This window comes from Lactuca serriola, chromosome 4 (genome assembly GCF_051521515.1).
Source record: "Lactuca serriola cultivar US96UC23 chromosome 4, Lser_US96UC23_V15, whole genome shotgun sequence".
In the NCBI taxonomy this organism is placed as follows: Eukaryota; Viridiplantae; Streptophyta; class Magnoliopsida; order Asterales; family Asteraceae; genus Lactuca; species Lactuca serriola.
Window position 1 is genome coordinate 367,610,631 of NC_136411.1, and position 5,268 is coordinate 367,615,898.

A 5,268-nucleotide genomic window follows, 5' to 3' on the forward strand; every position below is an offset into this window, starting at 1 on the left:
TCTTTTCTTTCTAAGTGTTTTTCAAAATTTCTTTCGAAAGCATTTTCCTTTTGAAAATATTTTTATCCTTCCCTTAGTTTGAGTTCAGATATACCCAGAAGTGCATCCAAATCCCTCAAACCAAGGCTCTGATACCAACTTGAAACAACCCAAAAATACGACCCGAAAATTTCATTTTTAATATAACTGAAAATCATAAACTCAGTATAACATAATAAAACCATGCGTTGTGTATCTCAAAACCATACTAAAATACTGTGAGAAAACTGTGTCACAACTGTATCAAAACATATCTAAGAAAACTGAATCAACTCCCAGGATAAAACTGAAGTTGTGGTGTGTGCGATGCCATCATCCCGAGCTCTTCCCTTTGCTTGCAGAAGTATCTGAAACCAAAACTGAAGCTGTAAGCACGAAGCTTAGTGAGCTCCCCCAAACTACCACATACCACACAATAACATATAAATCACATACTAGGCCTTGCCCACTGCATCGGACCGAAGTCCGGCTAATCGGGGCCTTGCCCCCTACATCGGACCGAAGTCCGAAGCTGACTGGAACATCGAACCGAAGTCCGAAGCTAACTGAGACCTTCGCCCCCTACATCAAACCGAGTCCGAAGCTGATTAGGACATCGGACCGAAGTCCGAAGCTGACTGAGACATCGGACCGAAGTCCAAAGCTGACTGGGACCTCTGTCCCCTACATCGTACCGAAGTCCGAAGCTGACTGAACATAGCATAAACATATCAACTGGCATAAACACATAAATCCTGTCTAACTACTACATCGGATCGAGGTCCGAAGCTGACTGCTAGCTAAACGGGCCGGCATTGTGGCCTTAGACCCGTTCCTACTGGAAGGAAACTCACCTCGTGAACTGGCTGTTGTGCGAATGGCTCTGGAAACTAACTGTTGCTGCTCCGGTATCTCCCCGGCTACAAATCCATAAGCACACTCAATCAAATGCTAATCACTACACTGGGGTAAAATGACTCTTTTACCCTTGGTCAATGTCAACTCTCCCGGTCAAATTCAACCCTCTCGGTCAAAGTAAACCCACAGTTGACCTGACTCGCCGAGTTGGGCCGCTAACTCGCCGAGTCTCTAGTCTCATATCACAACCCCACTTGTGGCTACTCGTCGAGTATGGCATCGACTCGACGAGTACCCTCTCAATCCAAGAACTCAGACAATCTGCATCCGACTCGCCGATTCATATGAACAACTCGACGAGTTGTTCTTGAGCTTAAGAAGATTGCCTTGGACTCGCCGAGTTGTATGAACAACTCGTCGAGTCCCTCCATTACTGAGTCTGCCCTCCAACTCACTGAGTCCACTCTACTACTCACAGCTTCCGCTCGACAACACTCAAAAAGGGGAAAAACGGGACTTGCGACCTGACTCGCCGAGTCGTTCTTCCGACTCGCCGAGTCACATCCATGCAACTACTCTAAACTTGATTATGCTTGAATCCAGCGCATACAAACGATAGATCTGAGTCTAATAAGCTGATCCACCACGTAAAGTTTCCAACTTTACGTGTACATACACATGAAAAAGGAGATAAAGGCTAAAAAGGCACTTAGAAGAGTAGATCTAGGGTTCTTATGCAAAGCATCTTCAAAAAGGCAATAGATCTGGGCTCTACAACTCCTAAATGAACAGATCTAGAGATATCTCGACCTATTAAGGCATCCATACAACTATAAGGCTTGGAGAATGCATCAAATTAGCCCTAGAAGAGTTCTAATGGAGGTCTAAAGCATAAAACAGAAGGAATCCGAGAAATACCTCAATGAACTCTGATTTTGCCCTTGGATCTTTGCTCTACACCTCTTCTCCTTGCTCCTTTCTTCTTCTTCTTCTTCAAGCCTTCAAAATCCACACAAAAGCACTTAAAGCAAATAAGGGATGAATTAGGGTTTTCTCACAGCTCTCTGAGGGTGAAGGAGGCGAGTTTGGGGCACAAAGCATTGCTTAAATAGTGAGCAACCCGGGGATTTAGGGTTTCTTCCAGACAGATAGACTCGCCGAGTCCCGAATATGGACTCGCCGAGTCGCCTACTAACACATGCTCGAAAACTCGACCCTACTCGATGAGTCAGGCCATAGACTCGCCGAGTCCCTCAATAAAACTTCTAAATAAATTCCACGGGGACAACATACCAGAGACGGGGCGTTACATGACTGGATCGCCCTGCAGGGCCTATAGTCTATCTGAATCTATCCCGAGCCTTCAGCATGACTGGACCGCCAAGTGGGCCTACAGTCTCCCCGGACCGCTCATAGGGTATGTTGGCCTTCAGCACAAAGCATGACCGCCTCAACCCAACCAACAAGCAAATAACCATGTGCGCATAGCTAACACATACTGGCATATACAACATCAAACATATCTATCTGACGGATCATCATTCATAGAAATCTCCCGTAACTAGAGCACCGACCTAGCAGATCACTAACATACCAATCCCTATGGATCATAAGAGCATAACATAGTGTCTATCCTAATTCTGAACTAACAAATCATAACCACATGTAGCATACCATAACAATAACAACTAAAAGGGCCGGCCTTAGTGCCTTAGACCCTACTGATATAGTGAGGATAACTCACCTCGCAGATGTCGACTCGGTAGATAAATCCCAACTCCCGGATCACTTGCCAAAGACTCCACCACCTATTACCATAGTACGAATGTACTCATAAGTCCTCAACCTCACAATGTACTCCATAAACCAACTAGTCAACCCCTGGTCAAAGTCAAAGTCAACAGTCCATGTTGACCTTAACTCGCCGAGTTCCTTGAAGTTCTTTCCCACTCCCCGAGTCACCGGGATGACTCGTCGAGTTCCTACGATTTTTAATCGAAACCCAAAGGCCACCCATCAAGTTTCTTTCTTGCAACACGACGGATACACATGCATTCATAACTTGGGGAAAACTCATCCGACTCGCCGAGTTGTTCATACAACTCGGCGATTCTATGGCAATCTTCATCAGACTCGCCGAGTTGTTCATCCAACTCATCGAGTTCATGGCCATCTTCAATTGACTCCCCAAGTCAACCTTGTGACTCGCCGAGTTCCTTAGTCCTTAAGCCATACAGACTCATTCAAGCCATGCAATGGCTCCAATTTACAGATCCAAGCTTATAGGGCATGCTTTTCACGTAAAGTTGCAAACTTTACATGCATGCATAACTAAAAAGGCTCGTAATGCCAAATCTAGGCTCTTAATGGGGTTTCATGCACAAGGAGTGCCTTATCCACGACCAAAACAGAAAATTTATGATTCTAGAACTTGAGAAGGGTCCAGATCTGAAATTACAACTTCAGATCTAGACCATATCCCATCTTATCAACTCAAGATCCATAAAATCCCCAACCCCCCCCCCCCCCATAAAGAGATCTAAAAGGAAAAGAAGAAGAGGTGGCGATTTGATACCTCAAGAAGATGCTAACTGAGGTATGATCTGATTCCCACACTTCCTTGCTCCAATTTCCTTGCCTTCCAAGCCTTTCCTCTTCCAAGAATCTTCATTCCAAGCTTAATACACACACAATAAGGCACCTCATGAATTAGGGTTTTCTTAGGAACTCTCCAGAACTATAAAGAGACCAAAGGAGGCTGAGGCTCCTTTAAATAGGGTGCAAGACCCTGGGATTTAGGGTTTCATCTGCCAGCTCCTACTCGTCGAGTCCCCTCCTGGACTCGGCGAGTAGGTCACTAAACACGCGATCCCACCACGCTGCTACTCAAAGAGTAGGGCAACCAACTCGTCAAGTAGGACTTAAAACCAAAGAACCTTTTATTTAAATCCATACCTGAGAATCCAGGCGTTACACACTCGGTGTAGTGTAGCTTTATATCGGCATTTGTGATACAAATAAACTAAGTGGGTCAGGTTAGGAAACCTGGTGAGTACATAGGATTTTCAACCCACAATAATAAAGTTATTATGTTTCATCATCAAACAATAAACCCAATTACCCATCCCCATTATATTCTTTATTTCTTAAGGATCTACCCTAAGAATCATCTGTCACTCATTCCTAAGGATTTTCCTAAGGAATAGGCACAAAGTCCATCGTCGCCAGGTTTTATACAACAGACACTAAATCCATAGTTTCCAAGGTTCATCCAACCGGTGCTAAGTCCATAGCTCTTATTTATCGATAGTATTATTTACGGGAGTCCACCTACAATGCATGTCGATAGGTTATTAGAATAATCTGGGTGAACATATCATTCACAACACCTACAGGTTGCGAGCCTGATAGTGTTCCACAAACCATCCAGAATAGTCCATGGTAGTCATGCATACTCTACTAGATGACGGGGCCAATGCTTAGGTAAAGGTTTCTCTTATTTTTCACCCCTCACCCTCATCTCATAATATATATCACTTTTTCATCTCATCCTCCAACTCATTTTTCATCACACACCAACTATTTCATCTACCCATGTTCTACCCAATATATTTGTAGATATAAAATACATATATAGTTCAGATCTAAAGAAAAAGTATAGATCTGTAAAGAATATACATATACGGTTCAGATCTGAAGAAAAAGTTTAGATCTAGGAAGAAAATACACATATGGTTTAGATCTGAATAAAAAGGTCTAGATCTGGAAAAAAAAATTAAATCTTTCATCCAGCATAACTTTCAAAGCATAAAATACATATACAGTCCAGATCTAAAGAAAAAGTTCATATCTGAAAAGAAAGAAGTTTAGATCTTTCATCCAGCACAGATCTCAAGTATAAAATACATATATACAATTTAGATCTAAAAAATTTAGATCTGAAGTGAGAAAATTTAGATCTAAAGGGAAAAGTTTCAGATCTGAAAGAAAAAGTTTAGATCTGAAAGATAAAGTTCAAATCTGAAAAGAAAGAAGTATTGATCTTCATCCAGCATACATCTTAGGTAAACAAGAAATATATATATATATATATATATATATATATATATATATATATATACACACACACACATACATATATATATATATGTACATACACACACATAGCACGTAATTTATATAAAATACTTCATATCTCTCTATGTGTAAGATGAAAGTGACCATGCACTCACCTGATAGGGTGATGATTCGAACAGCGCTTCACTTATTGAAAATGATCTTCTTTGATTAAACCGGGAGGTTTACTTGATAACCGGGATATGCACGACCAGAGTTTCAAACCGAAAAAATCTTTTTCTCAGAGCCTTCGAGCGCTCTGGGGCTTCCATTTAA